Raw genomic sequence first — 27,574 nt, forward strand, 5'->3', positions numbered from 1 at the left:
TTCCATGTCCTCAGAGCCTACTTTAAAAAAGAAACTATTCTAAAGGATATATTTTAAGACAAAAAAATTAAGTAACTTCTAGAGGATGTACTCAAAGAAGAAATAAGTCTTAAGAAATATTAGAATGTTAAATTTCTACCATTCAATAATTAATGATGAGAAATATAACTGTGTAAATAAAGATAAACTTCGAACGTATAAAACAAGCAAGAACACAATTCTGTTTTCCTTTCAAAAGGCTGCACTGTCAATTTCTTTAATACCTTCGGAGACCTCGCCCGGACCTATAATTTCATTTCTTTTTTTTTTTATCATTTTTTTTTTTAATTTATGATAGTCACAGAGAGAGAGAGAGAGAGGGGCAGAGACATAGGCAGAGGGAGAAGCAGGCTCCACGCACCGGGAGCCCGATGTGGGATTCGATCCCAGGTCTCCAGGATCGTGCCCTGGGTCAAAGGCAGGCGCCAAACCGCTGCGCCACCCAGGGATCCCTATAATTTCATTTCATCTCCTGTGGGTTAGGGTATGGGCGAAATAGATAAAGGGGATTAAAAAAGTACACTTACCTTGATGAGCACTGAGTAATGTATAGAATTGTTGAATCATTACCTGAAACTAATAAAACACAGTTTGCTAATTATACTTCAATAAAAAATGCTGAATAAAAAAAACAGTTACAATGTCATGAAATGTTTGGGAAAAATTTACCCAATATTTACTAGACCTTTAGTAAAAACAAACAAACAAAAAAAACAAAAAACATTGCTAGAGGAAATAAAAAATATACCAATACATTGAGAGATAGTCCATGACCATCAATTGGAAGACTAAATGCTGCTAAGATTTTAGTTCTTAAATTGATCCATAGATCAGTTTTTTTTTTTTTTAATGGAAATTGACAGGCTGATTCTAAAACTTATTTGGCAGTGCAAATAAATAAAGTAGCCAAAACAATCTGCTAAAGAACAAAGTAAAGAGGTTAAACTATGTGATTTTAAGACTTTCTCTAACACTACAATAATCAATACAACTTGACAGTGCTATAAACATAGACATATTGAAAAATGGAACAGAAAGAAGTGTAGCAGTGGGTGCCCGCAATATTCCCAATTGATTTTTGACAAAACTAACAAATGAATTAAACACGACAATGTAGTCTTTTTTTTTTTTTTTTTTTAAGGTACTGGAATATCTAAATCCTGATATGTAAAAAAGAAATCTCAACTCATGTTTAACACCATATATAAAAATTATTTTAAAATTGAGTATGCACTTAAACGTAAAGCCAACAATAAAGATCACATAAGAAAGAATTCATGTGACTTTATGATAGATTTCATAAACAGAGGATAACAAAAAAACACTAATCATAAAAGAAAAAGAGTGTTAAATTGAACTTAATCATCTTAGGAAATATTTGGTTTGAAATATACCCTTAATATGAAAATGCATGTATATTTCACAATTCATACCTTGATATACTGTTTTAATATTTATTATATATTTAATATTTATATTCATTTTTATTTATTATACATGCATATATTTAAATGTTTTATTCAAATATAATAAAAAATCTTACAACTTAATAAGAAAAAGACACATGACCCAATTAGAAATGGATAAAGGTTTATACCTCATAAAAGACAAAATAGACATTAATAGGCATTAATAGACATTAAAAACATAAAAGATGATTAACATCGTTAGTCTTTAGAGAAATGCAAATTAAAACTGAAATACTCCTCGCACTTACTAGATCTCCTAAAACTAAAAAAATGACTGATGATAGCAAATGTTGAGGAGGCTATGCAGCAACTGGGACTCATACATATTTTTGTGAAACATTTTGGTGATTACTTATATAAGTTAACATAAACTTACCATATGACTCAAGATTCTTTTTTTAAGATTTTATTTATTTATTTATTCGTGAGAGACACAGAGGGAGAGAGAGAGAGAGAGAGAGGCAAAGACACAGGGAGAGGGAGAAGCAGGCTCCGTGGGGGAGTCCAATGCAAGACTTGATCCTAGATCACAGGATCAGGCCCTGAGTCAAAGGTAGACACTCAATCACTGAGCCACCCAGGCATTCTTCAATAATTCTACTCTTAAGAGAAATGAATACCTAACACAAAATATTTGTCCAGAAAGTGTCTTGCAAAATTATTTTTTCTAGAAGCCCTATTCATTTATTTATGATACCTCAAAACTGGGAAGAATTCAAATATCCACCATCAGGTACATATATAAACTATGGTATATTCAATGGAATATTTGTTAAAAAATTAAAAATTGAACTACTGATACATGCTACTGTAGTGAGGTATTTAAAAAAATACAATACTGAGTGAAACAACTCACACACAAAAGTACGTAGTTTTTTTTTTTTTATCAATTTATGTGAAATGCTAGAAGGTAAACTAACCTTTAGAGACAGAAAACAGATTGTTGGTGTCCTGTGATCAGAGATAGGGAAGGGGTCAAGTAAAAAGGAGAATGAGAAAATGTTTTGATGGATGGAAATATAAGTTTTCTTTTGGATAGAAGTTAAAATAGGCTACATTCATCAAATTATATAAGACATAGGACACATTTTATTGTAAGTGAAACTTTAATAAATGAACTAAAAATGTAAAACAATACTACCTTTAATGTCACTATTCATAGATTATCCTTTACTCTTTTTTTTGTATTCTATAAGGATACTTCTATCTATATAAATACTTATTAAAGTAGGTGCATGGTCCACGCATTTTCTCTTTACTTTTGCAGCTAAGAAATTTCACCTGGATGAACCAAAATGAGGATAATTTAGCAAGATTCATATTTGATATTTACTGGTATTTTGGAGTCTTTTTGTAGCACATGATTATTTTTTTCTTACATTACTATTTTATTTTCTATCATCTATCTCTTGTATTTTCTTTTATTCAAGAACTGTTAACAGGATGTGTGTTGGAATTTTAGGCTCTGTGTCTCTGTTTATCAACACTTATTTCCTACTTCAATTTCTGTGTTCTTTTATTCTGCATTCTTAGAAAATTCCTTATTTGACCTTTACTTTCCCTACTCATTTTATTTTTAAATGTTCAGTTGGATTAATTTATTATTATCAGGACATTTTGAAGGTAATGTTACTGTCTTAATTTCAACAATCATAGCTTTAGTTGCCAAAAATTGCAGTATTTCTAGTTCTGAGAAAACTTTTCAATTTCTAGGTATGATAGCTACTCAAAGTCTCCAAAAATTAATTCCTAATTATAATTATTTTAGAATTTCCTCCTATTTTCTGGTGTGTTCTTTTGCTTTGTCAGTTAAGACTTTATTGAGCTCATGGCTTTTCCTTGTAGCTGTTTGTTTTTTATCATATATTTTGCAATTTTTGACTGCTCTGATCCCGGGACTCCAGGATCAGGTCTCAGTGCTAAACCACTGAGACACCAGGGCTGCCCTTGTTGTTACTTTCTTACTGTACCCAAGTTATAAAATAAATCATATCATAGGTATGCATGTATAGGAAAAAACATAATATATTGGGTTCAGTACTGTCTGCCATTTCAGGCTTCCAGTGAGGGTCGGGGAATGAATCCACCATGGACATGGTGGGGTCTACTCTATAGGGAAGTGGAAAACACAGTACTTTCTTAGCTTACTTGGGAATGTCTGGGAGTGTAGGTTTTGATTGTAGTGTCCCCAGCTCCAGTGTTTTGGCAAGGAAAAGAAGGACAAGGACCTGTAGACTAGTGCTTTTCTTTAGTGTGTTTGAGCAACTTTAATTTTTTCCCCCTGGATGAAGAAGAATCTCATTTTTTCCTAGTGGCATTGATTTTACTTCCAATGTTATGATTTTTATTTTTGTTTTGTTTTCATTTTGGAAAGAGAGTTCAACATATTTAAATAGTCATCTTGAACCAGTATTACTACTTGGCAACTTTCATTTCAACAATAGAAATTCCATGTGTTTACCTCAAATAGTATTCTTCTATGCATTATTTAAATGGCTCTCTTTCATCACATTTTATCAATGCAACTGCCATAATGACTTCACTAATCCCTTTCCATCTTTCCATACTATCACCAAATCCCTGGTGTAAAATGCAAATTGTGCATTTTTAACATTAAAAAAAGCACCTCTAAGAAATTCTGAAAATAACTACACATATATATTTACTTCATCTTGTCCTTATTCAGAGTTCTGAAATTTAAGCAAATTCATCCCAGATTGTATACATAGTCCTTTTCTAGTGGCAAAGATATTTGATATACTATACTTGAAACAGCCATTAGTCTAAGTCATAATCAAAATTATTAAAACAAACATGGCTAATAAAAGAAAAAAAGTTGAATTCAACACTTTAATGCATCTGCTTTGAAGTTCCACTTCACATAATGCTGGCTAATTTTCACATCTATTTTTCTCTGAACTGACTTCCAAGGATATTAGAGAAATGCTTGGAAAAACATATTTTAAGGGACAATTCCTTAAAACATCAATTCTAAGAGTAAGATGAACAAAAGCTATCATACAAGTGGATAGCAAATGAAATTTTCTCGATTCGTGAGATGAAGATGAAACCTTGACAAACTTCCACATAAAAATCTTCAAAAGCTTATCACTTAAGACATTCATGATAAATTTTGATTATTTGTTCTGGGTTTTCATGAGTGATAATAAACAAAATCTGGGAACTTAACTCTATTTTGCCAATGAGTTTCTTTTTTTTTTTTTAATTTGCTTATCTCCCAGTTCATCTTGTTGTAATACAAATACAAATGCCACAATTAGTTTTAAAAAATCAACATAGGGACATCTGGGTGGCTCAGCCATTGAGCATCTGCCTTTGGCTCAGGGCATGACCCTGGAGTCCCAGGATTGAGTCCCACATCGGGCTCCCTGCATGGAGCCTGCTTCTCCCTCTGCCTGTGTCTCTGCCTCTCTCTCTCTCTCTCTGTGTCTCTCATGAATAAATAAATAAAATCTTTTTAAAAAATCAACATAATGATGTTCCATTAACATTTCTCTAAAGTAAAATATGACCTTGAATCCAGAAATAATAACCTTTGAAAGGTAAATGTTGGAGGAAAGTTAGAAATAACTTCATATACAATACCTCTGGCATGTATATTAGAACCAAAACACTTTGTGTAGTCCAGAACTGATTGATGTCCAAATTAACCAACATTAGTATGCCTTAAAGAACTTCAAAGCTTCCATCTGAAGCAGAGACTGAAATAGTTAGGTTAGTTGTTATTTTTGTCCTTTGGACTTGTCTTTTTTCTCATAACTCGACCCATGTGAGATTTTATGTAGTCTCATGACTTTAACTGTCACCCCTTTACAGATGACTTTCATCTCAGAGTCCCTAGGTAGGAGCTTTGGATCTATTTCCAATTGCACAATTTGACAGAAGCATACTTTGTTCAAATAGTACTTCAGATCCAAGAAACTTGCTCTTTCCCAAGTGTTTCTACAACAATCAACTGCACTACCATTTTTTTAACCATCCAGATCATAAAGTACAATTTAAGTCATCTTTAACTTTTCCAACTTCTTTACATTGAATTCATTTAAAACTTCTATTTTCCTGCATAGCTGATCCTATACCACACTTTTTCATTCCTGTGGTCTTTGCCTTAATCTAAGGCCTTCATCACGTTCCACCTAGAAAACCATGCCCTAGCCTTTTAATTTGCCTACCTGCCTTCTTTCTTCTCTCACTCCTTCCTGTTTCTGTATTTTACCTCTGGTCTCTTTGTCATAATTAACCAGACATATTTGTCTTAAAACATAAATATTATGATACTGAAATTTTCTGAAAAATCTTTAGGGTCTTCTCCATGAATAGCTAATGGCCCTTTTTCAGAAATGTTTACACAACAGTATCTCTCCCCACCCATGCTCTTCTGCTATGGACTTTGGCTCTATCCACCAAAATTCACCCACCTGAATCTGGCACATATTACAGCTTTGATCCACTGAATAAGGTAGACTTGATGTGCTACCTCCTGATGAAACTCTTAACTGCTGTGCAATTTAACACTTTTTGGCCCTTGAAAACAAATTGCCATATAAAAAGTATTACCATGCTTTATGAAGCCTGAGGCACATAAAGTATGGTAATACTGGAGGAGAAATGAGAAAGAAAACATCTAGTCTCTGGACATGTGAGTAAAGAGGAGGCTTTGGAAGTGCATCCTGCAGCCTAAGCTCTTCCATCTGACTCCATGTTGAACAGATATGAACAAACACATCACATCCTTCCCAAATTCCTGACTCCTTCATTTGTAAACAAAATAAAATGGCTGCATAATTTTTTGGCATAGTTTATTTTGCAGCAATAGATAATTGAAGTGATGGCAAATAATTTTTTAAAAATAATCTAATATTTTTGCTGTAATCTGGACAAATCATGACTTCTAGCCAAATATTTTACTTTGTTGAACTTATCCCAATTGTGCAGATCAATATTAGATTACTTCTTATTTTTTCCTTTTACTATAAACCTGCATACTTTATATTCTTTACAAATACTGTTAACTTGAACTAAAACCCTCCAAAGAGGCAAGAACTCCAAAGGCTAATCATTCTTGTAAGCTACTACTCAAATATCACCAGTTTCTAAAGTGTTACTTTGTTCCTGCAGCCCCAAATTTCTCTGTGTGTTCATCATCATAAAAGCATTTTCATTTGATATTTATGCCTTTCTTGCTTTTATCACATTGTGTCCTTACATGGTTTTCTCTCCCTTGCCCATGTTTGTTAAGTAGGCTAGGCTCAGTGGGGGTAAAAATATCCTAAATTTTATTAACTCAGATAACCCACAGTGCAGTAAATGAGTGTCAGTGAGTGGCTTTGCACTCTAGTGGTGGTGATTTCATCTAGTAGTTCTTAAAAGTCCTTCTAGCAAGTGTTTTACAGCTAGGAGATCTTCACATCCTTCACTGGATCTTCTGCATCTGTCCTATAGCTGAGGAAGGAAATAGCAAGCAAAGGATTTCATCAGCAGTTGAGAAGCAAAGTTAATAAGTAAAATATAGTACTTTTACCTACATTCCTAGGGTTGGAATAAATCACAAAGTTCAATTTCAATGCAAAGCAAACTAAAATTATATAATAAGAATCTTAAACATGTTCTTTTAAGTTTCCATGTAGAATTTTTTCAGCAAAACTATGTCTTGGTACAGAGTTGATGAGCCATATGACAGACTTGAGTTTAATTTGATCAGGTACATCCAGCTTGCTCTTCAGAATGGCAGCTCAATGTCCCTAAGCAGCAGATCATGATGGTTCCTGTCAGTTTTTTTTTTATCTTGCCAACACCAGATATTATGGTATTTTTACTTAAACAAGACCAAGAAGATGTTTATGTATACAATGGAATATTACTCAGCCATTAGAAATGACAAATACCTACCATTTGCTTCAACGTGGATGGAACTGGAGGGTATTATGCTGAGTGAAGTAAGCCAGTCGGAGAAGGACAAACATTATATGTTCTCATTCATTTGGGGAATATAAATAATAGTGAAAGGGAATAGAGGGGAAGGGAGAAGAAATGTGTGGGAAATATCAGAAAGGGAGACAGAACATAAAGACTCCTAACTCTGCGAAACGAACTAGGGGTGGTGGAAGGGGAGGAGGGCGGGGAGTGGGGGTGAATGGGTGATGGGCACTGAGGGGGGCACTTGACGGGATGAGCACTGGGTGTTACTCTGTATGTTGGCAAATTTAACACCAACAAAAAATAAATTTATTTTTAAAAAAAACACAAGTCCAGTAGGCATAAAAGAATATCCCATTGTTGCTTAACTATTTAACATTCAATTATCTATTAATTATGAACAAATTTAATATATTATTATTTTTTAAAATAATTTTTGACACTTACTTTTTTATAACTTTGTCCTATTTTTCCATTGATATGCAAACTTTTCCTTTGGCAAACTATTGGCAAACTATTCTTACATATTTCATGCGTCTGTGTTATATATCATCCTACCATCTACTCTCTATAATTTTGGTAGCGGTGTTTTAATTGAATAGAAATATTCAATTATAATTTAGTCAATTTATCTATTTTCTAATAATTTGCATATTTAAAAATTTGTTTAAAAATTCTCTTCCAGAGTCTATTTTCTTGCATTTTTTGTAAACATGATACTTTTTCTTTCACATTAGTTCTTTGATCTATCCACTGTATGCTCATATATGTCATATTAGATAGGAATTCAACTTTGTCTCTATATACTGAGTCAGTTTTTTAGACGTCATGGCCAGAGTAGTTTGTACATTTACCATTGAATTGCAGGATCATTTTTATCATGTATGTCTTGTATGTCATACATATCATGTATGTATATTAAGGATCATTCTTTCAGGCCTCCATTTGTTCCATTAGATATTTTTCTGTTTGTGCAACAATACTATCCAATTTTTTTTATTATGGCGTTGTTGCATGTTTTAATGTCTAGTAGAGTAATTCCTCTTGTTACTTTTTTCATTTTTTTAAGATTAAGTTAGCTTTTGTGGATCTTTATTTTTTGAATAAATTTTATAATAACTGAATTGAAATCCTGAAAAATATCAAAATGCAATATTGAATGGGATTGCATTGAATGAACATATAAGGCATAATTTGGGGAATAAGCAGCCTCTTTGTGTTATGATTTATTTTATGCTATCACTTTTTTTGGAGTTTTAGGTCTCTTAAGATCTTTATAGCTGATACTCTAAATAGTTTTCTACTTGATTATATATGGTATAGACAGATACAAAATTTTATGACTTGATTTTATTTCTAACAACTTTACAAAATTATTTTATCAGTAACAAAAACCTTTGAATATGGATTTCTAAAATGATTTTCAGACATTTGTAAATACAGCAATTTATTTTTCAATATTTATATATTTTCACTTTGCAATATTGGTGATCAGGGATAGTAGTATTATGCTAAACAGTAGTAAGTACTCTGGGTATCTTATATTTTCTATTTTTGCTTAGTAAAATACTCTATCAAGTTAACAGTACTTTCTATACTTTCTATTTTAAAGTTTTATGGCTTTTCAGGATGCCTGGGTGGCTCAGGGGTTGAGAGTCTGCCTTTGGCTCAGGGCCTGATCCCTGTGGTCTCGGGATCGAGTCCTGTACTGAGCTCCCCCTGAGGAACCTGCTTCTCCCTCTGCCTATGCCTCTGTCTCTCTTTCTCTCTCTCTCTCTCTCTCTGTGTCTCTGATGAATAAATAAGTAAAATCTTAAAAAAAATAAAATTTAAGGCTTTTCAGCTTTTCCACATTTTTTGAGGCAGTAACATGATTTTAAACTTTAACTTATTAATGTGGTAAATTATCATTACACTTATGCTGATGTCGAGGTATCCTTGCATTTTAAAGGTAAAACTACTTGATTCTGACTGTATTTTTTGAGAACAGTATCAGATTTGGTTAGCTAATATTAAGATTTTAATGTAATATTTTATTTATTAATAATCAAATTTAAATTTAATTTAGGATTTTTGATTTAAAGTTCAAAGGTGAAGTAGATCTATAATTTTATTTGCATTGTATTTATTTGGTATTAGTATTAAGATTATATAAGCCTTATAAAATGAGTTTGGTTTCTGTAACTCTTTCTTCTATTTTCTCTATAAAATATTTTCATTCTTATCAGAGACCTACAAAATAGAAATTGTCATTCTTAATTTATAGTTGGTATAATTTAAGATGGAAACTATTATAATTTTCTCAAGGGCCAAAATTTCAACCAAAGTCTATATGATACCAAAGTCTATTGAACTTTTCTATAGTTACATATAACCTGTCCATATTCACGAAATATCCGTGAAATGTATTCCAGCCTGGTCAGGAACCAGGCTGACCATGTCTGCATCCTGACTGCCATTTGCCGCCTGAATGATCTTGATTACTGTATTAGAATGAGTGATATGAAATTACTGATATTTGGATGTTTTAATTTATAAAATGACAGTATCATATGATTTAACCTAATATTTAATCATTTGTATTCCTCAATTTCTTCATCTTTACTAGTGTGTTAATAGCATGAATCCTTTTTTTTTAAGGAACATTACAAATCTATGTAGGTAGGTTTCTAGAATAGTTCTTGAATGATAGTAAGAGCCTAGGGCCAGTAGCTTATTATAATTACCACTTATTTTTAAAAGTTAAATCTAAGTGTGTCACCTTTATGTTAAATTTTTATACATCACATGAAGATATAATTTTCAGAAAGTGATGCTGGATGGAGGTTCACACTAGTGTAGTGATTTTTACTTCAACATTAAACATTGTTTCAAAAAAAAAAACATTGTTTCCAAAACAGAAGGAAATTTTCTTACAAAATTTTGGATTTGAAGGTATGCAATTTTTAAAATTTTTATTTATTTTATTTTTTAAAGACTTTATTTATTCATAGAGACACACAGAGAGAGAGAAAGAGAGAGGCATAGACACAGGCAGAGGGAGAAGCAGGCTCCATGCAGGGAGCCTGACATGGGACTCCATCCCAGGTCTCCAAGATCAGGCCCTGGACTGAAGGCGGTGCTAACCCGCTGAGCCATCCGGGCTGACCTGTTATTATTATTATTATTATTTTAATTTTCGCTTTTAAATAGTGAGGTTTTTGTTTTACCCATAATATGCATTGTTTTAATCATCTAATTCATTATTACTCATTTAAAACAAAGTGTTAATTATAATTGCGTCAGAATGCCAGCTCTGCATATCTACTTAAAAGCATTTCAGTATTTTATAGCTGAAAGTGTTTATTTCTCTTTTTAAATTTTTTTTTAGATTTTTAAAATTTATTCACGAGAGACACAGAGAAAGAGAGGCAGAGACACAGGCAGAGGGAGAAGCAGGCTCCATGCAGGGAGCCTGACATGGGACTCGATCCTCAGTCTCCAGGACCACACTCTGGGCTGAAGGCAGCGCTAAAACACTGAGCCATCGGGGCTGCCCAGAAAGTGTTTATTTCTAATTTAGAAGATTAATGTCTTGCAGTTGGGATACAGGAATGACAAACACAAGGGGATGACTGCAGAGGGAGATTTAGAGTGAATTCTGGCAAATAGAGCAACAGGCAAAATCTCTACTGGTTATTTTGTTGGTATTGTAGAACCAGATCATAAGCATTATAATTAAATTAGAAGAAATGTCCTAGTTCACATCAAACTGGAGGTTAAAGAGTATTTATCCTTAGTTTCAACTGGAATCCAAATTCATATTCACTCTGTTAACCTGCAATAGCAACATGAATGGAATAGATTGCCTTGTACATAAATATTTTTATAGATTGTTTTCCCTTTTATCCCAATTTATATTTTTCTTTATTATGATTTATTCAATTTTAGGTAACATAAGCTGCTAATAAAAATTCAAAAATATAGACTTGCTTTTTAAAAAATTCAGCTTAATTAGTGCTTTAAAAGAATGTCATATATATTTCTTTTGTCACTTAAGATAATTTCAAAATCTATAAGCTATTTTTTTAATATTCAGGTATACATAATATCCATTCAGTAGTTACTTTGTTCTAATAATGATAATTTTTAAAACAGCAAAGTTAGGATTCAGAGCCTGATTCAAGCGTGTTTGGATATATAAACACTCTCTTACCTCTTTTTAGAGAACTCACCCTTTCTGCAACTGAGAACTGCTGTGTAAGTGGAGTAAGTGGCCAACTGTGTGGCTGGCTTTCAGAGACAGTTGTAAACATTTTGCAGTTGGCCAAAAACATCGTTTTGATTAAACTTTCTTCCACTGGATAAAACACTGTCTCCAGAAGGCACCTGTTAAAATCAGAAATGAATTATTTGCAAGGAGGACTATGCTGAACAGAATAGAGATGTTGGTTAAACTTATGCATATCGCCCTGGAGAGAGCTCAGTTCCTCAGATAAAGACATGAGGATACTAAATGATGAAATTTTTGCCTGAGGAATTTACCAGGCACTGTAAACACAAAATGAAGTTCGAAAGAATAGAATGGTCATATTTGAAACATATGGAAGGGAATTATTTATCTGTGTTTGTTCTAAGGGATTTTGTACTATCACACACTTTCTTTTTTAACTCCTTCCCAGATGACCGTATGGTTCTGTAGGTAGGGTAAAATACAGTGTGGAGCCCTGAGCCTAAAAATAGAAAGCACTGAACTGGAGGTAGAAATGGGGAGAAGGTGATTTCATTTATGTACCTTCTAAGCATGAGATACTTTTAACTCTTAATCCCCGCTGGACATGAATTATTAAATAGCTAATAGTATAATACCAGAAAGATAACCATTAAAAATAATAATGTACCTGCTTTTATCACTATTTTTAAAATACTGTCTAGATATAAATCAATAAATTCTATAATTTATATAAGCCAATAAAATTAGGAGAAAAACAAAAGTTATAATCTTATTTTTGTATGTTACCAATCTACTATATGACTGCTAAATAATTAAAAATAATTATATTTGTTGTGGGGAATATGTCTGTGGTCCATGAAAATATATATTCTTGAGATATATAAACTCATCTTAAATGAGATAATCCAAATAATCCAGCTATTTCCCTGAAAATGTATTGTTTAATATCTGAATATTATTAAGCCATTCTTTATTTGATCATTTTGAAATTCAAGTAAGAAAATGACACTGATCTTGAATTGTGTGAAATTATTAAGGGGATGCCTGGGTGGCTCAGTGGTTGAGCGCCTGCCTTTGGCCCAGGGTGTGATCCTGGAGTCCCGGGATGGAGTACCACATCGGGCTCCCTGCATTGAGTCTGCTTCTTCCTCTGCGTGTGTCTCTGCCTCTCTCTCTTTCTGTCTCTCATGAATAAATAAATAAAGTCTTAAAAAAAAAAAAAGAATTTAAGCATAATTGCTTACATAACTCCAAGCAAAATCAGAATGAATTTGGTCATATTCCTTTACAACACCATCTTCAAAGGACAGAATTTATTTTGGGTAGTCCTATTAACCAAAATAAAAACAAAATCAGAAAATTTTCATACCTTTACATTCAATGAATACACTTTCTCTTTATTCAATGATAAAACTTTAAGCTTTTTATTCAATGATAACTTAAAATTATGATATAATACTTTATAGAAAATAGATTGCCTTTATTTTATTATTATTATTATTATTATTATTATTATTATTATTATTATTATTATTTTTAGATTGCCTTTAAACATGCTTTTTTCAGTATTGGCTTTTATCATTCCAAAGTTAAAGAGAGATTACAAAAGAAATAGAAAACATAAATACAGATATTCAATCAGAATATTATCACTATTTTTGTTCTCCCCAAAGTAGAATGCAATTATAGCTTGTTTTCAAAATGGATGGTTTGAAACACAAATCTCTAATATTTCCCTAATCATTTCAAAAGGAAATAAGTATCCTTTAAAAGTAATTCTGAGAATAGGAATGGTGTTTTTTAAAACAATGTTTACTAGGAGAGGTTTTGCTAATAATATGAGGATAAAATTTTTAAAAATCATGTTTTTAATGCTATATATTTATTGAACATCGATTATACCAAGTTATCTTGTAACTGTATACTTGAGCATACTTGTAAATGAGCATACTTGTAAATGTCTCCTCTCATCTTCTGTTTCTCCCTCTGTCTCTGTCTCTATGCCTTTGTCTTTAGTTCCTTTGCAATTTTGATATATAACAACACAATATGAAAAGATACTTAGCAATTTGTTTCACAGGTAATCTTTCAGCTATTATAAAATGGGGTAATATTTTATTATTTTTGCCTGCTACTAGATTAGTATATATTTACATCTGTGAAACTACTACCATGTGCGTGTTTGGTCGCTCATTCATCCACTGATTTTTTTTTTTTTTAACCTATACAATGTCTTATATCCACAGTAATCCCATAAGGTGTATTTTGTTAGTGCTATTTTACTTTACTTTATTTTATTTATTTATTTAATTTCATCAATAATGAAAGTAAGCATCTTAGTGCCTGAGTTACTTGCTTAAGATTCCATAGGAATCTTAACAGGAAAGATTTTAGTAGACTAACTGCCTGTCTTCTGATTCTCTCCTCTTCCTGGATAGCAGATGGACTAATTACAATCTATGAGTATACTTCTTTCATTTTCTTTTCTTAGAATTTACCTAAGCAAAATTGAATTGATTGAAATGCTTTACTTTGTATAGTATTTTGTATTCTGTCATATATGATAGATAAATAGGTAAATAAATAGATACATGTATATATGCATACATATAACCTACAAATATATATATGGATATATACATATTATATATAATATAATTCATTCGTTTATTTATTCATTTTTATTTCCTTTTATGACCACAATGCTCCTACCAAACTTTCAGACTATCTTCAATTTCCAAAACTTCTGTGAAACTCCGATTTACTCAATCCCAAAGATCCCTCCATTATTTCATAATATTAATGACAATGATAATAATAAATACAACAATTTAATGTTAATAATATCTGATATTTATAGAGGTCTTATTAATTCCAGTCACTGTCCTTTGTGTTTCATATGTAAAACTGCACTTATTTCTCAAAACTCTATGAGATAATTACTATCAATATGCCACTTTCACAGATGAGGAAATAAAGTCACAGGAAAATTCATTAATCTGTTCAGAGTCACAGCTAATAGTGATAGCATTAGAATTCTAAGTTCAGGCAGTCTGACTCCAAGTCCATACCCCTAACCAATAGTCCTTACTTGTTTTTTAATAATACTTCTGCATTTACATTACTTATATCATTTTGCCTCACGTTATAATATTTTGAGTAGGCTCTCTATTACACATATTTTAACTTAATATTTAATAAGTATTAATCTTGCACCAGGAACTGCTATATGTGCTTAAAATATAGCACTGAGAAAGAAATGGTAAATGGAGGAAAGAGAACTTAAGAAATTTAACACTGATGAACTAAATGATTTAAAATATTGTTAACTATTATAAATACAACAAATATTGTGTATTGTAGGATATAACTTAAAGGTCATATTGGATTAAATGGTCATGGAAGGCCTCTCTAAAGAGAAAGCATTTGAGGTGAGATGAGCCCTGGATGAAAGAAGTTGCCAGGAAAGCAAATACCAGAGGTCAGAGTGTTCCCACACAGAGGGAACAACAGATTTAAAGGATGTTTTAAAATGAAAGGACTTTCCATGTGGGAGAAGTGAAAAGGAGGAGATGATGTTAAGATTTTTTTTTAAATTTTTTTTTTTTTTTTTTTTTTTTTTTTTTAAATTTTTATTTATTTATGATAGTCACAGAGAGAGAGAGAGGCGCAGAGACACAGGCAGAGGGAGAAGCAGGCTCCATGCACCGGGAGCCCGATGTGGGATTCGATCCCGGGTCTCCAGGATCGCGCCCTGGGCCAAAGGCAGGCGCTAAACCGCTGCGCCACCCAGGGATCCCCTGATGTTAAGAAATTAATTCTAAGAGAAAGGAAAGATCCACCTTATGGGTGCCTCATTAGTTTGATAGACGATTGGTTTTTATTTTAAACGCATGAAGTCATTGACAAGATGAAAGGAGGGAAGCGGAAGCGACATAAGCCAACTTCATCCCCCCTTCCTTTATTTTGAGGACACTCTCGCTGCTACATGGGACTATAGGGAAGCAGTGGAACCCATTAGAAAGCTATTGTAGATTTTTATGTGTGACTAATGTTAATACAGAAATAGGTAGAGAAATGGATGAATGTAGTTTTGAGGTGAACAAACAGGAGCTAATATAGTCTCTTAAAGGCAGAAACAATTATTCACTTTTATATGTCCAAGAGTGCTCTGAATATAGTAGACCTTTCATATTTCAATATATTGAGTGTGCTTAAATGGCAATTGCATCAGCTAAACTATTTCAAAGTTCTATTTTATTTCTAAAATACAACAGTAGTTTTAGAGTTAGAATGTTGATGTTTATATGTTGAAAGAGTTACTCTAAAAATCTTTCTAAAAAGTGAAGTAACTCTTGCCTGCTTTCTCTCTATTGGCTAAGAGGAAAATTTATAGCACTAAATCTATATATTATAAAGAAGAAATGTCTAAAATCTATAATGTAAGCTCTCATCTCAAGAATGTAGAAAAAGAAGAGCAAGAGAATTATAAATGGTATAAACCTATTAAAAGAAATAAAAAAAAGGAAAATAGAAAAAAATGAGTGAAACAAACATATGGTTCTTTAAAGGTATCAATAAAATTAGTAGATTTCTAGCAAGATTGACAAGTCAAGAAATGGAAGACACAGAGCACCAACATAAGGCATGAGACATATGACATCATTACAGCCCCTGCAGACATGAAAAAGTGAATGGCTGAATATTTAAAATATCTCTACAAACATAATTTGTCAATTTAGATGAGATAGATAATTTTGTTCAGAAGCACAAACTACCATAATTTACCCACTATGAAAAAGATACTTTGAATAGTGCTGTAACCATTAAAGAAGTTAGTCATAATTAAAAGCTTAAAGAAATCTCCAGGTTGAGATATTTTCTTTTTTTTTTTACAAATTTTTAAACATATTTTCTGTTGTGTATGTTTTTTTTTTAAGATTTTATTTATTTATTCATGATAGACAGAGAGACAGAGACAGAGACAGAGACAGAGACAGAGACAGAGACAGAGACACAGGCAGAAGCAGGCTCCATTCAGGGAGCCTGACATGGGACTTGATTCTGGGACTCCAGGATCAGGCCCTGGGCTGAAGGCGGTGCTAAACTGCTGGGCCACCAGGGCTGCCCTCACTGGGTAATTCTACAAGATATTTAAAGAAGAATTAATGCCAAATCTCCACAATCTCTTCCAGGAAATCCAAGAGAAGGGAACCAATGCCAAATCATTTTATGAGGCCATAATTTCCCTGATACCCAAACCAGAAAAACAAAACAGTACAAAAGAGAAAACTACAGATAGATGTTCTTGAATAGTACAGTGCAAAATTCCTCAAAATATAAACTACTGAACCTGATAAGTAAAATATATTATCATATATTGTATGATAATATAAAAAGTAGTGATATGCCATGACCAAATGGATTTCATTACAGAGATGCAAGGCTGGTTCAAAATTTAAAAATCTGCCATATTAACAAGTGAAAGAAGAAAAATCATATGATTATGTCAATCCATGCAAAGAAAGCATTTGACAAAATTCAACATTTATTCATTATAAAAATTCTCAGATATCTAGATTTGTATAGGGCAAGTTTTACAATTCGATTAATTTGATAAGGTATATGTAGAAAAACATACTGAGCTCTATTCCTTGTTTCCCTTCTCTCTCTTGCCCCTGCCCCTCAGTACCAAAAGACTTGCAGCATTTTTACTTTTATCTTCTCTCTCTCTGTTTTTTTTTAAATAAAGATTTATTTATTTGAGAGAGAGTGAGTGTGTATGCTTGCATGATCAATGGAAGGGGCAAAGGGAGAGAGGATCTCAAGTAGATTCCATGTTGAATGTGGAGCCAGAAGTGGGGCGGGATCCCACTCCTGAAATCATTACCTGAGCTGAAACCAAGAATCTGACACAAAACTGACTGAGCCACCTAGGCCACCATTACTTTGCTCTTCTAAAGCTTTTTGTTTGGCTTCTTGGCTTGGTCGATCATACAGTTTCAGAACTCAGCAGAAACTTTGAAGGGACAATCAGATGAGCTTTGGGCTTAGGTTTTTCTTTCTTTCTTTCTTTCTTTTTTTTTTTTTCCTTTTCCACCATGATTCTGACACTTCCAGTCTCACATTTTTGTCTCCTTAGTCCTGCAATACTGCCAAAGCTGTTTTCTCTGTCTCTTAGTATAGTCCCTCTTCCTGGGTTCACTCCCTAGATCCTCAGACTCTTATGTCCAGATTTGGTGAATGCTTCAAGGAAAAAAATCAAATGGCTGAAAATTGACTCACTGATTCATGACTCCCTCTTCTTTAAGATTTTGTCTTCTCAATTTTTGGCAGCCTCAAAGACTCTCCCATATAATCAGAAATTCATTTACAATTATTTTTATCATAGCTTTTCCAGTTGTTTTCTGTTTTTTTTTTTTTTTTTCTAGTTCTTGTTTTTTTGTTGTTGCCTCTTGTTTTCTGCTTGTTTTTAGTTTCCAACAAAATTGCTATGTCTTGTAGTACTGGGCGGGGGGCGGGGCGGGGGGGCTGGAGTAAATTCAGTAAGTTATTGGTAGCTGTTGTTTATCAAATTGCAAAAGTTCCCCTACAGTCCCAAACCTTTGGCTTGCTGCAAGCTACATTATCTTAGCTGGAAGTAGAATCTTAAAGCAGAGGTTTCTCAAAGCTTAGAGAAGTAATCATGTAGAAGTGACACGGAAGTGAGGAAGACACTGATGCATTATCTGATCCTGAAGAATGTGAAGTGTTGGAGGAGTAGTCTCAAAAAGAGTGTCACAAAGGAAAACTGAGTGTCAGTTAATGCAATGATAAAGAAGGAATAGTTTGCAATCATTGTAGAGAACTCTATAAAATGGAACCCAAAACAACAGTAAAACACATTTAACTGTTTTTGCCTCACTGCTTTGTTTCATTAGGCTTGTTATTTCCATGGTTTTAGGTTATCCCTAGTACGGTTTATATTCTTGCCATTAGACCTAGTGATCTGTTTGTTTAGTTATAAGCCAAACCATATATTGGACAGTTTAGATCCAGTCATGTTCTCCATCAGAAGTTCTGAATGCTGTCCTTTTCAAGTAGATTATGTTCAATGGAAATAATTCACTGTTTGAAAACACAGAAAAAAATTAATATTTATGCTGTTTATAGGTGAGAATGAATGATTTCCAATAGGGATTTTGGATTTTCAAATAATAGTCTTCATTATTATAAACCAAACCTACTTAACACACATAGATATTTTTAAATAGTTTTAGTATACTACTGTTTTAAGGATTCAGGCTAATGCAAATCTCAGTACGATGTTTACATGATTTCTTTAAGTGAAGGCCATAAAATGCATTAATTACACATGGATATAGGCTAATTTTCACATGTATTGTGTATATTTTTGATAATATAATATGTCACTTCAGAGTTTTGTGGATTTAGGTTGGCAAGATTATATTCCATTTCATACAGTCTTAAACAAATAGGAAATGTGTTATTTTACACAACTTAAAGTAGAAGATAGTATGATCAATTATGTCATTAAAGTCCCAAGGTCTTTCCATTTGTCCATTTTGGCAACTGCAATAAAACTCCATCACAAGATATATATCCCCCTGTGTTTGCAACAATACTACTCAAAAAATATAGGCATTTCCTACTGAATTAACACTGTTCAGAGGCAGACATTTCCAATGTTTCCCTTTTAAGACTGAATAAGTTTTTCCTAGAAATACACTAACATCACTAACCAGAATTTTATTTATTTATTATATTTATTTATTTATTTATTTATTTTTACTAACCAGAATTTTATTCTTCATTTCTAGCTATTCCAGTCATTGATGGGGAGCTCCATGATCACTTTGGGTCAGAAATCTCCCATGAGGTTAAGGATGGAACTGGTCAACTTGAAAACAAATGGTCAAAGGTAAGGAGTGAAGTGTGGGCCACTCTATTAAAGTAAAATTTCTTTCTTTTTTTAAGAAAGATTTATATATTTGAGAGAGAGAGAGAGAGAGAGAGAGAGAGATAAAGAGAGAGAGCACGCACATGAATAAGCACAAATATGGAGAGGGGTAGAGGAAGAGGGAGAGAAAGAGAAAGTCCTAAGTAGACTCTGTGCTGAGTGTGGAGCCCACTGAAGGGCATAGAGCCTGTCAGGGGGCCCAATCTCATGACCCTGAGAACAAGACCTGAGCCAAAAGCAAGAGGTGGACACTTAATGAAATGTGCCACCCAGGTGCCCCTAAAGCTAGATTTTTGATAGGGAGGATGAAAACGAGGGAGTTGGTGAATGCTGATAGTTACACGCAATGATCCATAAATGACCATTATTTTATATCATCTATTGTTCTAAATATTTTTACATGTTTTTTATTTACATTTATTTCATAATACCCTCTAGATTATTTTATAGATTAGTAAGGGAGTGAAATACAGAAAATGCATTTTACAGGTAACTTGATCTTTTCTCAAACCCTTAATAGTACAGCTGGGAACCTTATCTGTCTTCACTCCTATTACTGCTTGATTTTCTGTTCACTTTTCTGTATGCTTCTTGAAAAGAAATAGGCATTATTCACAGAAGCTTTTCAGTATTATTCCTGTACCACTGTAGATTCCTGAACTTTTTTCTCATGATAATTTCTCTGTATTCCTGGGTAAAAGAAAGCTAGCTACCATCATTTGAGCTAGGATTTGTGGGAACATTTTCTCACATCAGCTATTCACTGAAAACCTAAGTAGCTTGACTCAAATGAAACAAATAAAGATAATTTATGTTTTATGCAGTTTCTTATTTTATTGACATTAATACACTCTTATAAAAATATTTTCCTCAGAAATGAAATGGTTTGGGAAAATTATGGTTTCATAATTTTTCTAGTTGTAGCTTGCTTTAATGACTATATGAATTTGTAAGGAGTTGTATGTATGGTCACTTTGGCCCTGAATCACTTAAAATGTATTTGTATACTTTACAGATGTAAGAAACAAATAATGTTTAACATTATTTATTTTGTTTCGTTCTTTCTTTTATTTTCTTAGGGAAAATTTTTATTTCCTTTTAAACCATGACAACAGATTTATATAGATTTATTGTAGAAATGACCTGATATTTTAATTACATCCTTTTTTTTTTTTTTTTTTTTTTTTTTTTTTTTAAAGAGAGAGATAGCAGGATGAGGAAGCAGAGAGAGAGGGAGAGAGAGAATCTCAAGCAGGCTCTGTGCCCAGCACAGAGCCCAATTTGGGGCTGGATCTCATGATACTGAAATCATGACCTGAGCAAAAATCAAGAGTCAGACACTTCACTTACCCGACTGAGCCACCCAGATGTCCCCATAGATTTTTTCTTCGTGATAAAAACTTTTAAGATCTACTGTCTGACTTTCAAATATGTAATACAACATTATTAACCATAGGCAGACATCATTCTTTACATCACACTCCCATGACTTTTTCATTTTATAAGTGGAAATTTATTCCTTTTGAGCCTCTTCACCCTCCTGCCTCTGGCAATTGCTAATCTGTTCTCTGTATCTATAAACTGCTTGATGTGTTTTGGTTTTGTATTTGTGTGAGGTTTTGTTTTGTATTTGTGTGGGGTTTTTAGAATTTACATGTAAGTGACATTATATGTTATTTATCTGTCTCTGTTATTATTTCACTTAGCATAATGCTTTCAAGTGTCTTTTTAAAAAAAGATTTAATTTATTCACGAGAGACACACAGAGAGGGGCAGAAACATAGAGTAAGGAGAAGCAGGCTCCATGCAGGGAGCCCTATGTGGGACTCAATCTCAGATCTTTGGGATCATGCCCTGAGCCAAAGGCAGATGCTCAACCATTGAGCCACTCAAGCATCCCATACTTTCAAGTTTAAATAAAAAATTGGCACTATATATATATGTTATACATGTGTGTATATACATGTATGTATATGGGTGTGTGTGCATCTATATATATGTGTGTATATATATGTGTATATATATATATGTATATTACATTTTCTTTATCCTTTCATCCACCTATGAACATTTAGGTTGTGTCATGCCTTGGAAATTGTAAATAATGAGCCCAAGGATAAACATATATTTTTAAATTAGTGTTTTTGTTTTCTTTGGATAGATTCCTAGTATTGGAATTGCTGGATCATATGGAGTTCAGCTTTTAACTTTATGAGGATAAAAAATTGTTTGAGGATGTTGTTTTCCATATTAGCTGTTCCGATTTACATACTCAACAGCGCATGATGGTTCCCTTTTCCCCATAACCTCACAAACACGTGTTTAACTTTTTCGCAAGACCCATTCTAACAGGTGTGAGGTGATATCTCATTGTGGTTTTTTATTTTTTATTTATTTATTTATTTATTTATGTATTTATTTATTTATTTATGATAAGCACACAGTGAGAGAGAGAGAGAGAGGCAGATACACAGGCAGAGGGAGAAGCAGGCTCCATGCACCGGGAGCCCGACGTGGGACTCGATCCCAGGTCTCCAGGATCGCGCCCTGGGCCAAAGGCAGGCGCCAAACCGCTGCGCCACCCAGGGATCCCCTCATTGTGGTTTTAATTCGCATTTCCTTAATGATTAGTGATGCTGAGCACGTTTTCATGTACCTGTTGTCCATCTGTATATCTTCTTTGGAAAAATAACCATTCAGATCTTTTGCTTGTTGTTTGTTTGGTTTTTGCTATTGAGTTGTATGTTTTTTATATATTTTGGGTTAATCCCTCATCAGATATATGATTTGCAAATATTTTCTCCCATTCAGTAGGTTGCCTTTTCGTTTTGTTAAAGTTTCCTTTGATTTGTAGAAGACTTTAGTTTGATGTAGTCCCACTTATTTAGTTGTTTTTGCTATCTTTGTTTTTGGAGTCAAATCCAAAAACTCATTGCTAAGACTTATGACAAGGAGCTTACTGCCTATGTTTTTTCCTAGGAGCTTTATGGTTTGAGGTCAAATTTATTTTTAAAATGATATGAACATGTTTGATTTTTTGTTTTAATTCTTTATTTTTCCCTTTTTACTTGCACCATATGCTTTCCCTAAAAGAATATTTAGAAAAAAATTCTGTAGTTCTCCCTTTCCTACTAGACTATAAGATTAATGAAGGGAGGAAACCTGTGAGTCTTGATTATTGGAGGTGTCCCCAGGCATAGGCACTTAACAGAAATGTGAAATAAATGTTTGCTAAGGCTAAAAGCTACAAAAACATTGTTGCTTTGCTCCACAAATATTTTTAATGTGGTCATATGCTTGCCAATTATGTTGTACCAATTGTTCTTACTCACTTCTTTGTATTTATTTATTTTAAAAATGTTTATGTTTTAAAATCATATCTAACAAGTTAGATCATTTTTTGAAAAATCAATTTAAAGTACAATATTTTTATTTTGGATTTTATTTTCAATATTTTTCTTATTATTTAGAAAGTGAAACCCACTTTTAGTTAGTTTTTGGAGAGATTTACTTGGCTGACCTAAGCAACATCCTTCCCACAAACGGTTTAAAACAATGCATCTAGTATGTCTTTGGGTGAGAGTGGTGTAGGGTGGTTGTTTGTATAGTAAATGTGTGTGTGTGTATGTGTGTGTGTAGTCCATGAAGTAACAAGATGTATAAATTTCCCATGATGGTGCTGACACAGATGAAGTAATCTCCCATGAATAAATTCAAGTATTTCACAGCTGGTATAGCTATTGTTATTTTTTGAAAGTACGATGACTATATTAACTCTTGGGAATATATATATAATCTATTTAAGATAAGTGCTTAGGTTTTGTTGACAACTCATTTGAATTTATAGCAAATGATTTGTATTGCATTTCTATTAGTGTTAAAATTGATTGCAAGTAGCTCAATTAAATTTATTTAATAAGAAAAACTGAAATGAATACATTCTGTGACAGATATCAACTTCCAAATAATCTAGCAAGGCCTGGCATCCTATAATATTCAGTCTATCCAAATTGGCAGGAAAGCCTTTTGGAAAGAAACAAAATCAGTACCTTTGTGTTATCCTGAAATTGCCTGAGGGCCTACTGTCTCCACAGCCAACTTCTCTTGGCTGAAGTGACATTTTTACATAGGGAATTTAAAAATTGGTCACTGAATGGTTAGACATGCAGAAATTATATGTGTGGTGAAGAAGAAAAGGGATTTGTCAGAAATAAATGTTAGATAGTAGTAAAAATACTCTTTATAAAAGATATTTTAAGATATATTTCCCATTAGAAATAGAAGGGAAAAGCTTGTGATGCTACTCACAATGAAACAATTTTCTCAAATATCTCTAGACCTTGTTACTCTGAAATGGAGTGTGTACCTTTGGGATGTGAAGGTTATTTTTGTTGGAAATGTGACAAATTGAAGGAGTGCTGGTTGGTGTGATCAAGTAGAGCACCCACAATGCAGTGAAGTGGGAAGCTTTGAAAACATTAAGTCTAATCTAAGGGTATGGAAAATCCTTACAAAATCAAACACATAGAGGCTGCAGTTTTCTCACTCTTATTAACTAAACTGGATGATTTTTTTTTTTTTGGTATTTTGCAAAGAATGATAAAAATATTTCATTAAGATATTATAAATAAATTATACATCATTATCATTTATAATTATTTTTAGAGCCAAAATCATTTTGTTTACAATTTACAGTGCCTGCTTGTTACTGAGAGATAGACAAATATGGGCTCAAATTCTGGCACACAGATTCTCGTTTAAACTGTTTTATTCTCAAGGCCTATCTTAGACATAAAATTCTGTACCATGTTTGTAATGTATAAAATCATTATAACATTAAGAAAAAATTAATCACATGCTACTGTATCATTTAGTAAAGATATACTGGTTAAGAGAAACACTGAACTCCAAGGGCTGTGTGTCAAAACTCAAACTTTTTATCATTTCCTTATTTATAAAATTCATTCTACTTCCCAAGGATGGATCAGATCAATTGGTCCTATAATCTTGTAATTGACTTGCTTGATTAACTTGAGATTCAACTAATTTTATCAAAATGGAACTCCGGTGCTTCAGGGAGAGGCATGTAAATCATAGAAGTCTCATTGAATCTAGATTTTTACTCGATTTCGTTCATCCGAATTCAGGCTTCAAGAATGCTTATGCAGGTATTCTTTTCCAGTTCTTCAGCATTCTCACTAAAGACGGCCTCTCAAATGCCAGCTTATGAGAAGGACTGTGAACAGGGCTTTGCTAATTTTTCATACTCAGTGCTGAAGCACATAGCTTTTATCCTTTTCAGAAAAAAAACAAGGGCAAGAGACTGAGCCAACTTGAACTATTCTTATCTGTTCAAGTTGGGCCTAATCACCTTTCAGGTACACAGGTTTTTTTCTCAGAATTCCCAATGGCTAATGAGAGAGAAACAGGGCACTCAAGTGGATCCATCAGTTAAGCCTTGGACCCTTGATTTTGGCTCTGGTTGTGATCTGAAGATCCAGCACCCCGTGTCAGGCTCCGTGCTCAGCATGGAGTCTGCTGAGCATTCTCCCTTTGCTCCTCCCACCTGCTCATGTCACTCACTCTCTTTTGCTCTTGCTCAAATAAATAAATAATATATATATATATATTTTAAAGGAGACACAAATAAGCAAAATAAACCTATGGTGTTGTTATTCATCTCTATTAATTTAAAACTAATGATTTTATGTTTGTATAATTTTACTTTATTATTTTCATAATCTCATTTGTATTATGTTACATATGTTTTAAATTTTTACTTAATACTTAAAATCATTCATATGCTCTTATTTTCCATACATAATTACTAAATGCCTTGTTGTAAGCCAACATTTCTTAAATTTCAACAGGAAATTTAACTAGGAAAGCTTGGAACAACACACTTTGATTACTCAATCATTTTCCTACATGTTCTGATTTACTAGAGCTGAGGTAGTGCCCAAGAATTTTCATTTTTAACAAGTTCCAGTTGATGCTAATCTTGCTGGTCTCGAGAATCACTGGTCTAGGCATGTGGTAAAGGGGGCATAATTTTAACATACTTTATGCATCTTTTATCGACATACACTACTGGACAAATTACATCTATAAACTCAATGGAGTCTTTTACATGAATATATTGTAGTTCATTCATTGGATGGATTTCAGCACAGCCAGTCAACAATTGTTTCCTGTTCTTGTCCTCTAAGATTAGTGCTATAATAAACATTCTATTCTATGTATGTCCTTAGGAATTGACATTTTATTCCCATGCTATCATTGCTCAGAAGTGAAATGGCTCTGTTTTAGGGTTTAAGAATTTTAAATTTTAATAGGTATTTTCTGATAGTCTTAAAGAAACTTTGACACTTTACATTTCTATCAGTGATGTACAAAATTCATCTGCATTTCAAACAAATGGTTACATATCTATTTAAAATTTTTGCCAGTCTGATAGACATAAATTGCTAATTCACTTTTAATATGTATGTCCCTATTAGATTGAACATATTCATAAATTTAATCATTTGAATTTTGTTCTTCTATCCATAGTATGTTTTCATCTATTGAAGGCTTTTGCTGTACTCAACTACTATAGAAAGTACTTTTTCTCTTACCTATATTAAAAATACTTTCTAGATGCAGAAATTGTATATTAACATTATTTTCCACAGCTATTCATATTTTAAAAGAATATTTACATATATTCATTTTGTATCTTCTTTGTCATCTAGAAGTAAGGTATTCATCCTTATGTAATACATTTAGTCCTTTAAATTAACATGCAAGATTCTTATTCCAGTTTTGGCATCTAATTTGTTAATTAAATTGGAATATAATTTTCTATGTGACATAAGATAGAAGTATTCAGTTATTTGTTCCTATAGTTATTGAGTAACAATATCATTAAGTAATAGTGTCTTTTCTCAGTGTTTCATTTACTATGCTTTTGCCATTATCAAAGAGATTAAAGTGATCTTTTAGGATGTATTGACAAAGTGACTCTCACTGTTATATTTATTACGTTAAAAGCTGTTTGGTGGGTTAAAGTCTTGAATTCAATATTTACTTTATCTAATTCTAAGAAACTATTGTAATTCAAATGAAATTCTTATTAACATTGTTTACTCACCTGATGTTCTTAAATTTAGATTTTTTCCCATCCAAAAACATGATGTGTCTTTACATTTATTCAGACATTCTGCTGTATCTCAAATTTTATTCTTCATACAGATCCCTGTATATTTGTTAAATTAGTACCTGAGTATTTTGTTTGCTATTGAAAATAGAGTATTTTCTATTGTCATTTTTACATTTTTTTGCTAGAATGTTAAAAAAAAACTGATCTTTTTAAAACATTTATCTTAGAGCCAGATACTGGATGCAATTTTTTTATTAATACTTATCATTGTTTTCTTGTTTAAGATATTTGCTTTTTGTTAAAATTAGTGAATTGGTTTGTGTATTACATGTTTTTCTTAGTGTAAGTAGAGTTTCATCAGGTGGCTTTTAATAATCTATTCATACTGAACATAGCAAAATTATTTTTAAAAACTAAAAACAGCTGGACAGTATGATTTTTGAAAATTTGACAAATATTATCATCAGACAACTTTGTGGTGGCAAGTAATACCTTATAAAATGACCCAAATGAAAAGCAATGTGTGTTGATGTGGAAGAGACACATAATCGCATGATTATGATGGAATTTGGGGGAGGAAAGAATCACAACAAAAAGCAGTACAGAGTTTATTTCAGTTATATTGGCAATCATGACGACTATATACTTCAAAGTGTAAATCAAACGTTGCATTCATGAAGAAATTCAAAGTCTAAATCCAGTTACTTCTGGTTACAACATAGGGGTGGGGGAAGAGGAGAGAGGTGATTTGTGTCCAATTTTTAAGACTCATGCACTTGGATTTAAAATGCAAAGTTATAGGCAATGTTACAGAA

The 27,574-nt window shown here is 32.6% G+C and overlaps 2 long non-coding RNA genes across 5 annotated transcripts in view; one reads left to right on the plus strand and one right to left on the minus strand.

Annotated features, from left to right (window-relative positions):
* LOC102156931 overlaps nucleotides 1-27,574 on the plus strand; it is a 73,190-nt gene that overhangs the window by 24,640 nt on the left and 20,976 nt on the right. For all 3 annotated transcript variants that reach the window (XR_005363204.1, XR_005363203.1, XR_005363205.1), the window contains one exon: nucleotides 19,479-19,579. This is a non-coding gene — a long non-coding RNA (uncharacterized LOC102156931). The remainder of the gene's footprint in view (nucleotides 1-19,478; nucleotides 19,580-27,574) is intronic.
* Nucleotides 6,783-27,574, minus strand: part of LOC111097010 — a 56,595-nt gene continuing 35,803 nt past the window's right edge. The window contains exons 3-5 of one of the 2 annotated variants that reach the window (XR_005363206.1): nucleotides 12,903-12,986; nucleotides 11,660-11,813; nucleotides 6,783-6,971 (exon numbers count right to left, since the gene is read on the minus strand). This is a non-coding gene — a long non-coding RNA (uncharacterized LOC111097010). The remainder of the gene's footprint in view (nucleotides 6,972-11,659; nucleotides 11,814-12,902; nucleotides 12,987-27,574) is intronic. The other variant, XR_005363207.1, reaches the window with a different exon arrangement.

The sequence above is a fragment of the Canis lupus genome, chromosome 8 (genome assembly GCF_011100685.1).
Source record: "Canis lupus familiaris isolate Mischka breed German Shepherd chromosome 8, alternate assembly UU_Cfam_GSD_1.0, whole genome shotgun sequence".
In the NCBI taxonomy this organism is placed as follows: domain Eukaryota; kingdom Metazoa; phylum Chordata; class Mammalia; order Carnivora; family Canidae; genus Canis; species Canis lupus.